The following is a 12,617-nucleotide window of genomic DNA, read 5'->3' as shown; positions in this document are numbered from 1 at the left end:
GTGGGTACTCCACAGAACTTGACCACAACCAGAGAGAAAAGGAGGAAAGCGATGAGCTGGGATTCTCTGTGCCATCCAATGGAGCAGGTCATAAGACTCACAGTGAGTTGCATCTTCCTTCACGTAGCGGACTGAGATTCACACCCACCACTGCAAACCTTTCTTCCTAGAGACCCTCCGCCCTTGACACCCAAGCTGGAGGAGAGTAAAGCAAGCACCAACCAGATCACCCACAAGTACAAGGGAGCCCAGGAGGTGTGGCCTGAGCACTGGCCAGCAGAGGACGGTCAGGAAGGAACCTGCCCCTGAGGTGGGTGCTACTGGGAGGAGGAGAATGGCTTGTGCCTTGACTTCCCTCCCACCTCGGTGGCCTCTCCTCATGTGCCCTCTGCTAATGTCTCCTCTTCCAGAGTGGGAAAGAGCCAGTGGCTGAGTGACGGGTCCAGACCCAGCTCCCTGCTCCCTCTCTGCTCTGGACTCTCCCCTTTGTGCTGAGAGCCGAGAGCCCTATGGGGAGGGTAGTTTGCTCAACAATAACACCGAGGCAAGATGACACCTGCTCCTCCTGGAGCTGACAGATCTTGGTGGATTTGCTTCCTTTCTATAATCTGGTTTCTTCCTATTTTTAATCCTTCTTTTAGAAATGTTGGAGAATCAAATTTCCATTTTTCATGACTTCTGATAACTCGGCACAATAACAAAACACATTTAATTTGGTTAGATCTGATTTTGTTTTGAGACCCAGTGCTTTAATACCCTAGACAAAAACTTGTTTTGGAAACCACATGCCAATGTCAATTAACTTGTTGGGAAACCATCTCAAATGAAACCTAGAACGTTTTTATTTTAAAGTATGGCTGAAAATATCTGGCCTCTGAATAGGTGTTCATTCTTTGCTGGGTATTTACTTTGGTATGTTCCTTTGGAGATAAACTAATTTGATTTGATTCCATTTTATTTGATTCAGTTCAACTCACTTCAATTCTTTCATGCTTTTTAGTAATTGTTACCAGCTACATTCATACATGGCAGTTTGTTAGGCATTTCGGTCATGGTCCCTAATGTTGGAAATTAGCAGTCTAATCAGGAAAATGGGGCAATTCCAGGATAATTTGTAAATCAAGTATAGTACTTGGGAGAAGCCAGGGATGACTGAGAGAAAGCAACCATACCATATTTCCCCTCCCACACTCATGGCAGACATTGCTAACCACTGCTGCAGGAGTTCTGTGGCAGGGGGTGGTCTTAGGCTCTTGCTCGTTAGGCACTACCAATCCATCAGTGTTGGCATGCTAGTTCATCATCTTATCTATCTCTGGAATAAATTACATAACAGCTCAGAAGGATTCAAAATTGGAACATTTTGTTTGGATCTGTGCCTGTAGGCTTTGTGCTTCAGAAAATAAAGTAGCTCTGTGATTGCAAGGATATTCTGGTCAAGAATGAATTTGAACAACATGAATCTTCAGCGAATTTTTTCCAGTCGACTCATATATGGTGTGAATTCATATATGGTTGCAAAGAAGCACTTGAGAGATTAATCAGAGAGTTTTGAAACTTAGATGACTCTGCAAATTGTATTGAAACTTAAAAGAATAAGATTCCATCATATTTTGCCACTAATTTTGTGATTTGGGGTGACTCTCAATCCTTCTGCACATTCGAACTTCATCATGGGCCTGGGGAGAGTAACATTTTTAAAACCTTTTTTCCAACATGATCTGGATTCAGCACAATGATATAAATAACAGATGCACTGGTTCTTCTTGAAGGTGATGCTTGGCATCTGGACCCTGACCCTTATTATCTTGCCCCCAGCCCCCATCTCAGTTTTATAGAGACTCCTAGAATACCTGCAAAGACCTTTAGCAATTTGAGGAACAAATTTGGAAAACCCCAGACAAGAGACTCTTTCGATGAGCTTCCAGCTGAACCCATATTGCTAAATGCAAATAGCTAAACCTGATGCCATGCAGTTACGCTGAGCATTGACAAAAATAACCCGCCCTGGGCTGGGGGCATAGCTCGGTGGTAGACTTTGGATTCCATTCCCGGCACTATAAATAAAGATAATAATAGACTCTGGAAGTCACTTATATTGGGGAATTTTTTTTTTAAACCAGGGACTGAACCCAGGGGCACTTAACCGCCAAGCCTTTTCATTTTTTATTTAGAGATAGCATCTCGCTAAGTTGCTTAGGACCTTGCTAAATTGCTGAGGCTGGCTTTGAACTTGCCATCCTCCTGCCTCAGCCTCCCAAGATGCTGGGATTACAAGCATGCACCATTGCACCTGGCTCTAGTTTTTTTCAAGCAAGAGGGTCGATCCTGTCCTTGTTGCTCCCTCTTGGTTGGGGAAATTTTGAGCAGATAAAACAGAAGGACCTTTGCTGTCTTCATTGCTCACTTCCTAGTGTGCTCTCGAGGTCCTGTTCCTGGAAACTGCAGCCTGCTGGATATTTTCATATTACTTTGCTCTCATACCACATGGCAGTGTGAAGTCACCTCTGTATATATAAAATGAAAGGAATGAATAAACTTCTAGTGGATTTGGGGGCCAGATTTTTAACTTCAGTCTGTTTTTAGTATTTTGACATTTTATTCTTGACATCGGTTCAATAATGCATTAAAAGCTTTTCAAGGCCTGAGTTTATTATAATTCTGTCAAGCAGACTCACTGGTCCTGCCCTGCAGTGAGTCGTCAAGATCAGGGGTGGGGCCTTCCAGAACTTACTGTTTGGCTGACACTTATGTAAATCTGGTACATATGTAGATAAAACAACTCTCATCCATGAGTCTTGTGCTCTGGTGCTAGCAGGCAGGTATCTGCTGATTTTGCTCTGCTGTGGGGTCTGGAGCTGTGTGGGCCTCGGGAGCTCTGGAGGCGTTTACAGGTTCCTCACCTAGACTGTTGACAGATTGGGTCCCTCTGGATTTGAAGAGGGACCCAATCTGTCAATAAGCCAAAAGGGCAAATTAACTCATTTAGCAGATTCCTGCTTTTGATGGCTCACTTGCTCCTGGGTAACTGAATGGAACTCTGCTACACCCTTCTGGGATCAGCTTTCACAGTGCAGAAACTGGATCAGCTGTAGGGAATCCAGGCTTCACCTGGGCACTAGTAAGTAGCAAAAAGACCTTAAAGATAAATGGCTTGGCCAACATCCAATAGCACGGAAAACCTGCACTGCCACTTTCCCCTGAGCTGCGGGTGACAAGCAGTAGAAGTGTTAACATTTATGTATTTATTTATAGTGGAATTGTCTTTAAAATAGTTAACAGTGAGAACCAGAATATGTTAGGCTCTGAGCTTTGGAAGAAGAGTTTTGAAGCTGGGGGATATGTCAGACTCATTCCAACTTGCACTTTCTGCACCTGGTCTCCACAGTGCCATGTTACAGCTGTCCCGCACCTTGTTCGTCCTCAGTGGCCTGAGCCACTCATGGCATGACCTGCTCTCCTGATGGCTTGTGCCATGGAAGGCAGTTCTCAGGCCTGCCTGGGCCACCTCAGACCTGCATTAGAGTGTCTGAGAGGGTTCTGGACATCAGCACTCTGGAGTTGAGCCTCCCGGCCAGGCTTCCTGGCTTCCAGTGCTCATTCTGCATTCAGTGGCATGGTTGTCTGGCTGCTGTCTTCCCTATGTTACCAAAACTCTGCAAGAGCTGGGACAGTGGTATTTTCAGGAGCCACTGAACATGAGACCTGATCACAAGGCCTGGCCCAGTGCAGTGTTGAGTGGTGTTTGTTGAATGGATTGAATAAACAAATAGGCAGATGGCTCAAAGTGCACCAGGGAGAAATGAATGAGTGCCAAGCTTGGGAAATATTATTGGGGGTAAAAGTCCCATTTACAGGTTAGGTTTTTAGATCCTGGCTAACAACGTGCACCTTACTATGGGATGCATGTTGGAGTGGAGTTCAGAATGTGGAGAAGGATGTTGATCGCATAGACTCTTGTCAAAGGTTACTACCTTAAGTAGGGATTGGTTGGTCACCCTGCCAGCTCAGTGGGGGACACTGGTGTCATGAGGAATGATTCGGCCCAAGCAGAAAGTCATGCTGCTTTCCTTACATTACCCTGGGTCTCCAAGGAAACCATAGTCACTGAGGAGACCTGGTGGCAACACTGTCATAACATGACTACGATCAAGCAACCCCCCTGAGGAGAGCCATTTCACACAACACAAAGCAGTCTGATAGAAAAAATCCATCAGGCTGGCTATTATACATGGGATAGAGCCCCACACTGAATTGTTGAGCAGAACTGGTTCCTTCCAACTCCCTCTTTGGTGGGACACACACAAGGCCGAGATGAAAGTGCAAGGTCTTGCAGGGTCTGTGCACTTTGCAATAACTAGTTCCAGGGCCCAGGCAATGGCACGACTAGTTGCTCTGGGATGTCAACTTGCCCAACAAGTGTGACTGAGACTAGAAGGAACAGGAAGTGGTTGGGCTATGATAGGAAGGAGCCCACCCTTGTAGAAGCCAGGACAGGTCAGCAGTCAGGAGGCTGGGGACCTGGCCAGGCCTGCAGGCAGAGTCAGAAGCAAGCTCTCATCATCAGAGTTGGGTCCTGAGTCCAGCAGCTCAGTGGTCAGGTCTGAAACAAACATGTGGGAAAAAATCCAGGGCTTCTCCAGTTTCCAAGACAATGAAGTATCTCAGGGTCAGCTCAAGTTCAGATTCGACATGTGCTGCACATCACAGCTGCCAGACACCTACAAACTTATGAAGTTGGTATTATCGTCACTTCCTTTCATGAGATGGGGCCAGAGTTTCAGATAATAGTAATAGAATAGTTAACATTTATTGTGTATAAACACCGTATCAGCATGTACTGAGTCTCTTGAGTCTCAAAACCCAGGAAACACTTGCTAAAAGCCCCCTGTGGGGCGGGGACAGTGCCATGACAGAGAAAGACAGCATCGCCACTGCCCTCAAGAGCTCCGAGTCCACACACTGGATCTCGGAGGGAGAATACTGCCACTCGGGGACATGTGGCAGTGTCTGACGACAGTTTTGGTTGTCCCCATGGGGAGGATGTGCAGGGGCATCTAGCAGGCAGAGGCCAGGGATGCTCCTAAATACCTTGTCACACATAGGACAACTCCCACAGCAAAGAATTATCTGACCCCAAAGGTCAACAGTCCAGAAACTGAGAAACTTTGTTCAGGAAAGTAGAACCACAGGTCAACCCACACGTGCAAGAAAGGGTTACAGGTGGCACTTTCGGAATGCGCAAGGTGCGGTAGGGTTCCTATAGGACGGATGATGGAGTCCCCTGCGATGGCTCTGGGAGGGGTGGGGAGTGGGATTGGCTCAGGGAAGCCTGCACTGAACAGGCAGGTTCTGAAGAATGAGAAGGTAGGTGTTGTGTGTGTGTGTGTGGGGGGGTCACGTCTCCTTGTAGGGGCAGCCACGTGAGCCAAGGTCAGGACATGGAATGCTGTGGCTCTCGCCGCCTGTGGAGGTCACGGAGTCCTCAGTATTATTAGGTTCCACACAGTTACAAAACCTGCTTTTTGAGGTATCCACATAAGAAGATAATCACACATCAGTTTTACCCACAAAGAGCTCAAATTCTGTAGGACCAGTCATACCTCTTGATCAAAACAACCTCTCTTGTTAAATTTTTGTTTGAGTGCACAACTGAGAAAACATGCATTAGGAAGACCCCAAGGTTGCTCTGACGTGTATTCTAAACGTCCCCTACCATTTGATGAGCTCTGGAAGACGAAGTTCGTGCTCTTGAGACTGATTTGCCTCGGTGAGAGCGCTGAGCTTCAGGCTGAGGAGGAGAAGGAAAGTGAGAGACCGCACAGTAAGTTCCTCTTCCCCAAAAGGCCCTAGTGAGATCAGGAGCCTATAAAATGGTTCTGGAATTCACTGAACGTTCTTGCACTTTCCCCCAGGTTTATCACTTGCTGATATCATTTTCCCACTCTGGTCCTATAGAGTGAGGTGAGCTGAGCGAGCCAGCCTGCCCTGCTGGGGCCGCTTGTGAACAGAGGGAACGTGCTGGAAACAGGGGCTTCCACGGCTGGCTTTTAAGTGTGCTCCAATACATTAAGAAACAGCACTGAGATGCCAAGACCGAGCAAGATGGCCAGTATCTGAGAACACATGAGAAAATGTACTAAGGGTTACATAAAACCCTGGCTGATGTGGCAAGCAGATTTCCCTAAAACCCTGGTATTTCTAACCCTCTTCTTATGGCCTCGGATAGGGTTACAGGGACATAACGTGCCTGATCAAACCATTAAAAGAAAACAACCTAAAAGCTTAGAACGTCGACAGGCGGGATCCTTTTCAGAATACAGCCAGACTTGCAAAAGTGCTGATGTGTATCTTTGCAAAGTCCTATAAAATTGTGGTGAGAAAAGGGAAATTTATATTGGAAACCCTCCACTCGTCAGCTGAATTTCCACTGCCCTGTTCACTGGGCTGTGTGGCTAGCCCCTGGATGACTGTGGCCAGCTCAGAAAAAAGCCCAAGCTCATGCCCCAGTGGGAGAGGCTGCCAGGAAGTTGAACCCGAGGAGGACAGGGGACCAGGAGAAGCCAAGGTACCTGTGTGGCGGGGGATGGGGACTGAAGGAAGGAGGCAGCCAGTCCCAAACACGCGACAGATGGCTTTTCCAGCAGCAGTAATCTCCTGCCGGGTCAGAGTAGAGAAGAAAACAAATTTACGGAATGGTCTTGTGGTGGGCAAGAACGGCAGCCTGTAACAGCAGGCCCTAAATGTCTACCCAGCACTCCCAGGGTCTTCCCTGAAAAAGGGGGTGTTGTGCTGGTGCCTGATTGTGACTCTGAGATTAAAGGGATGTTACGTAAAAGACTTGGAGACGGTGCCCCATGATTTGGAGAAACTTGGGCTGTTATCTCTTAAAACATGGTCTCAGTTTCTTTTTGGTTTTATGGAGTTTTTCCCTTTGCAAATTAATCCTACTTTTATTTTTTTGCCCATGGGGAGGTGGGGGGAAGAGAGAGCATGTTCCAGAGGGTCCACAGGCTCTTGGGCAAGCTCTCCTTGGCCCGGTATGTGACAGTGCCCTGGTGAGGGGCCCTGGGCCTGGACCACCAGCTCTGTGGAAGTCTGATCCCTGGCTTAGCTGCTGGGCGACCTTTTCCTCACCTGTCCACACAGATGTGACTCTCCTGTCGTCCACCTGCAGCAGGGGCACCTCCACGGAGGGCCTCTCCACACAGACACTTGTGTGCGGATCTTGTCTCATTGATTTCCTGAATCCCGAGGGCCCTGCAGTGTGGCTCTGCAGGGTCTGGATCACAGGTGGAGCACAGCGTGGGTCATTCCCCTTAGAATGGCTGAGTAGGTCCAAGGCTCATGGACAGGGATGGGTCTGCCTGGTGTCAGCCGTGGGCACATGAGTGCACACACACGTGCGTGTCTACTTGGAGTCTGTATGAGGCTGTGGCGGTGTTTCAAGGCCATGGTCAGCTGGGGACCAGCCATAACCAACTGTCCCAGAGTGGGGAGTGGAGTGCAGGAAAGCAGGCGCTGGTGCTGAACTGTAAAAGTGAGACAAAGGTGCCATAAATGTGTGAGTCTCATATTTTCATGTTCGGCCCTGAGCTGTGCTGAGGCTAGTGGGAGCCGTGGGCAGCTGACCCCGAGGGACTCCAACAGGGTGGAGGAACTGTGACTTGGAGCACAGGATAGGAGGAGCCCTGCCGCTGGAACACAGAGTCACAGATTTAATCCCTGCTCTGCCACTAACTAGCTGTGTGTCTCTCTGTGAGTCAGTTAACCTCTCTGGGCCACAATCTCCTACTATGTGAAATAAGGGGGTTTGATTATGTGCCTTCAAGTTTTCCTGACATGCTAAAATGTTATGGGCTTAGAAGAAGAATGAATGGAAACTGCACAACCATAAGTCAGCATGAAAAAAGATCCGAGCCCCTGGAAACTTCCCTTTCCCTTGGGTCCTGCTGCCCAAAGCCCAGGGCTTCCTTGGCAGCCTGCTCCCGTTTTCACAGACTCGAAGGAAGCCCCTCTGCTGGGCTGGGCTCAGAGAACTTTCCAGTGGGGGCCAAGATCCTGCCCCTGGGCGCTGCGTGGGGCCATGAGGGGCGGGAGTGTCAGTGAGCTCCTGGTCCAGGGGAGCTTGTGCTGGGCCCGGGCAGTGCTGGCCACCCCAGGCTGAGGCAGCAAGAAGAGGAGAAACCAAGAAGAACGTGAGGTAACAGGTCAGGAGGCTGCCTTCTTCGCAGCGGCCGGCGCTCTGTGGAGAGTAGGATGGGACCGGCCGGTGCCAGCAGGGCCCACGGTGTGCAGCTGGACAGCACCTGCCTGGCCTCGGGTGGGAGGGGCCTGTTCTCGTGGATCACCTGGCAACAGTGGCCTTTTGCTCCCTCCTGGCCTTGCAGGAACCGTCCCCTTCCAGGGCAGCAGCAGGGGCAGGTGGCAGGGGACAGCGGTCCGGGAGCTGTCTGCGGGGCACAGCTGTCCTTGCCCTGCAGCTTGTGCAAAGTGAGGGCCGAGGGGGCTGTTCTGCTTCTGTGTAGCCCTGAGGCTGCTGCGCAGCTGCTCTGTGAGGCCTCCGGGCTGCGGCCCGAGCGCCATCCCGTCGCCGGGCCCTGGCCTTGTCCACTCTAGTCTCCAGCAGAAGTCAGGCAGCTCAGGCCAGCTCAGCGCTCTCCACTTCCCACGACTCCACCGCCACCTGACAGCTCCTGGTCATCTTCCAGGGGGCATGGAGCATCCCACCCTGGAGTCTCTGATCACTCCCCGCCCCTCTCTCCACTCCTTCCCTTAGTTATCTACAACTTCTTCCCACCCTCTCAAACCAAGAGTGAAAAAGACAAGGCATCTTTCCCACCCTGTCCACCTTCTCGGCTGTTTTGGCGACTGCCCCGAGCCGTGATTCCTGAGGAAGGGGCCATGTCTACAGAGGCACGTTTAATACCCTGGGGGTGGGGCCTCACCCCTCTCAGACCCAGTTGCTGGGGCCAGCCTCACCCAGGCGAGGCCAGGAGGCGGTACCCAGAGAAGTGGCCCAACAGCCATCCTGGCGGCCTCCTTGACCTCAGACGAGGTGGCTGCAGGTGGCCCAGCAGTGAGGCACCTCTACTATCAAAGGCAGGCAGTACTGTCTGGACTCTGGTTTCCTGCTGCCAGTCTCTGTCTGTCCACAGTGCCTGGGATGGTGGCCAACACCTGTCATTTTTGTTCATATTAAGAATCATAAAACAAACCAACCAAAAGGTGTGCTGTTTCTTCTTTATAAACACATACATGATTATAACATGAAAAAGATACATCCGAAATTGACCTGAGTGCTTCCCAAGTGTCCTTTAGATTCTATTGTTCAGGGTTTTCTTTTTTTTAAAATATTTGTTGGAATTTGTATAAAAATAATTTATATTTTTATATTTTTTCTAAAGGTCATCGAAAACCACAGAGAATGTAAATACTATAAGGAGATGAAAATAGCTAATAACCAAGTGGCCCAATTCAGTTTATAAACACTTCAGAGTTGCTTTAAAAATAACAGCATGAAAACAACATAGTGAATCCCACCATCATGTACATCCATAAGAATAGGATTCTAACTAGAATAAGATATATTCCATGCTTCACTTCCAACTAATAGGAACCAACAGGGACAGGACTGACTCTCTCACTTGAAAAAACTAGAGCCAAGCACAGTGGTGCACACCTGTAATCCTAGTGGCAGGGGAGGCTAAGGCAGGAGGACTGCAAGTTCAAAGCCAGTCGCAGCAACTTAGCAAGACCCTGTCTCAAAATTAAAAATAAAAAAGGACTGGGGACGTGGCTCAGTGGTTAAGTGCACCTGGATTCAATCAATGGTGCCAAAAATAAAAAGAAAGAAGAAACCCCTAGAAAACCAGACAAAATATGTCAAACAAATAAAAAAAAATGAAAAAGGATAGAAATTTCAGCAATGTCATATTAACCAATTGACCCTCTTGACGGGCATAGACTGGGCCACCTCAAAAACCACAGAATACACATTCTTTTCAAGAGCAAACACGACAGTTTTCTTATGGATAAAAATACTTGATAAACTAAAAAGTGCTCAAATCATAAAAAAATGTGTTCTCTGACCACATTGAATTAAATCATAATCAATAAATAACTCATCTAGAAATTTGTCAATTCTGAAAAATAAACACCATACTTCAGAATACTCAATTGTTCAAGAAAAAATAAAAATGAATGCTAAAAAGTTCTTTAAACTTAATATAAAGAAAAATAAAGCATATTAAAAATTCTGGGGATGCAGATAAAGCAGTACTTGCAATAAAATTTATAGTATTAAACATTATACATTAGAAAAGAAGGATGGTCAATAGATTTAAAGATAAGAATCATGTGATCATCTCAATAGATGCAGAAAAAGCATTCAACAAAATGCAACACCCGTTCATATTCAAAACACTAGAAAAACTAGGGATAACAGTAATATATCTCAACATCATAAAAGCTATCTATGCTAAGCCCCAGGCCAACATCATTCTAAATGGAGAAAAGTTGAAAGCATTCCCTCTAAAAACTGGAACAAGACAGGGATGCCCTCTTTCACCACTTCTGTTTTACATAGTTCTTGAAACACTGGCCAGAGCAATTAGAGAGATGAAAGAAATTAAAGGGATACAGATAGGAAAAGAAGCACTATTTGCTGATGATATGATTCTATACCTGTAAGACTCAGTTCCACCAGAAAACTTCTAGAACTAGTAAATGAATTCAGCAAAGTAGCAGGATACAAAATCAAACCCCATAAATCAGAAGCATTTCTTATTATCAGTGACAAATCCTCTGAAAGGGAAACTACTCCATGTACAATAGCCTGAAAACAAACAATCAAACAAAAACTTGGGAATCATCTTAAGAAAAGAGGTGAAAGACTTCTACAATGAAAACCACAGAACGCTAATAAAATAAATTAAAGAAGACCTTAGAAGATGAAAAGAGCTCCCTTGTTCTTGGACAGGCAGAATTAATATTGTCAAAATGACCATACTACACCAAAACACTATAAAGATTTAATGCAATTCCACTCAAAATCCCAATGACATTTCTTTCTTTTTTAAAAAAATTAGTATACATGACAGTACAATGATCTTATCATATCATACATTTGAATCAGATGGGGTATAATTTCTCATTTTTCTGAGTGTACAGGTTGCAGAATCACATTGGTCATGCAGTCATGTATATTCATACAGCAATAATTCCTTTGTAGGTGGGTAGTTTTCTGTAGGGATGTACCTTGAATTCTTTCTATTGATGTTTGTATGTCTGGCTTACTTGGCTTTGTGGTTACCTTGAGGTTTACAAAAAACACCTTTTCACAGGCAATTACAGGCTAATAACAACTGATTACATACAACTCTACACTTACATCACCCCCTCCAATTTTAAGTTTTAGATATCAAAATTTGCACCACTTTAAAATTTGTATTTCCCCACATTTAATTTTAATTCTAGTTGTTTTAATAGATTTTTCTATTAATCCTCATGCTAGAGATAAATAGATTCATGCACCATCATTTTAGACCAGAGTATTCTGCATATGACTCTGTTGCTTATAGCACAGAGCTTTCTGCTTTCGGTATGTTTTATGCTACTATTAATGACATGTTGATGCAGTTTAAAGAACTCCCTCACCAGACACACAATCTATTGGAGACTTGATCTGGACTTTTCAGCATCCAGAACTGTGAGCAACTAATTTCTGCTATTTATAAATTATCCAGTGTATATGTTTTTTAATAGCAACAGGAATAGACTGAAACCGAAAAGTTTTTAATTTAAAATTCAATTTATTTAAAGGATACATGGCTTTTCAGGTTATCTGTTTGTTTTTAAGTGAGCTTCGACAATTTGTGTCTTTCAATAAATTTGTCCATTTTATTTAAATTGTCAAATTTATTGGCATAAAGACAATTATTATTATTATTATTCTTTTAATATCTGTAGAGATGCTCAGGCAATCTCACTTCTTTCATGATACTAGAAATGTATATTCTCTTTCTCTCTCCCTCCCTCCCTCCTCCTTCCTCCCTCCTTCTTTCCCACTCTCTCTCCCTCCCCCCTTTCTCTCTCTTTCTTTTTCAGCATCCCATAAATTTTGGTATGTTGTGTTTCCATAATCCCTTGTCTCAATATATATTTTTTAAATTTTTTTTTTTATTTCTTCTTGGATCCATTCATTGTTCAGGATCATGTTGTGGATTTTCCAATATTTTTTCTGCATTTGATTCTTAGCTTCATGCCTTTATGATCAGAAAAGATAGCAATTTAGTGGAGAAAGGATAGAATTTTTTTTTTCAACAAATGATGCTGGAAGGAATGGATATCCATATGGTGAAATAGATGAATGTCAATTCATTGTCACATAATATATAACAACCAACTCAAATTAGATTATAGATCTAAATATAAAACCTAAAACTAGGTAACTTCTAGAAGAAACCAAGAAGACCTTAGATTAGGCAATGCTTTCTTATTTACAGCACCCAAAGCAAAATATATAAAATAACTTGCTAAATTAGGTTCCATCAAAATTAAAAGTTTCCGTGTTTTGACAAACACTAAGAAAATTAAGATTGCAGCCTCATCAGAGC

General features: G+C 45.3%; 1 long non-coding RNA gene across 1 annotated transcript in view; it reads right to left on the bottom strand.

The window, feature by feature from the left end:
- LOC131424364 (uncharacterized) overlaps window positions 1-8,758 on the bottom strand; it is a 57,829-nt gene extending 49,071 nt beyond the window's left edge. Inside the window, exons 1-2 of the long non-coding RNA XR_009227239.1 lie at window positions 6,573-8,758; window positions 5,717-5,791 (exon numbers count right to left, since the gene is read on the bottom strand). This is a non-coding gene — a long non-coding RNA (uncharacterized LOC131424364). The remainder of the gene's footprint in view (window positions 1-5,716; window positions 5,792-6,572) is intronic.
- Window positions 8,759-12,617: the final 3,859 nt, after the last annotated feature.

This window comes from Marmota monax, unplaced genomic scaffold (genome assembly GCF_021218885.2).
Source record: "Marmota monax isolate L192 unplaced genomic scaffold, Marmota_monax_Labrador192_F-V1.1 WCK01_AAM20220418_F8-fsc00083, whole genome shotgun sequence".
Classification (NCBI taxonomy): Eukaryota; Metazoa; Chordata; class Mammalia; order Rodentia; family Sciuridae; genus Marmota; species Marmota monax.
Note: the sequence above shows the minus strand (reverse complement) of the source record. Positions and strands in the feature narration are given on the sequence as shown.